Source organism: Papilio xuthus, unplaced genomic scaffold (genome assembly GCF_000836235.2).
Source record: "Papilio xuthus unplaced genomic scaffold, Pxut_1.1 DF825946.1, whole genome shotgun sequence".
Classification (NCBI taxonomy): domain Eukaryota; kingdom Metazoa; phylum Arthropoda; class Insecta; order Lepidoptera; family Papilionidae; genus Papilio; species Papilio xuthus.
Genome location: NW_013532703.1, coordinates 15,976,672 through 15,976,927, shown reverse-complemented (window position 1 = coordinate 15,976,927; position 256 = coordinate 15,976,672). Strand labels below are relative to the sequence as shown.

Below are 256 nucleotides of genomic sequence, written 5' to 3'. Positions count from 1 at the left end.
ACATCAAATTTTTGGTCGATTGCAATAAACATTCCAGTGTGCGTGGGCGCGCACACATATGTAGATAACACTTGTACAGTCAGCGTCATATAGATCGTCACAGACAAGATATGCAAATATATAGGTACTCCAAAAGTATTCAATTATATCGGTACAACAAAAGTCCTCAAAATAATAGATACATTCACCCTGCTCAAATACATCGGTACATACACAGCGTCAAATATATGAGTACATGCAAGATGCTCATAAATAT

At 36.3% G+C, this 256-nt stretch overlaps 1 protein-coding gene across 1 annotated transcript in view; it reads right to left on the bottom strand.

Annotated features, from left to right (window-relative positions):
• Nucleotides 1-256, bottom strand: part of LOC106123916 (uncharacterized) — a 3,698-nt gene that overhangs the window by 1,303 nt on the left and 2,139 nt on the right. The window lies entirely within an intron of this gene.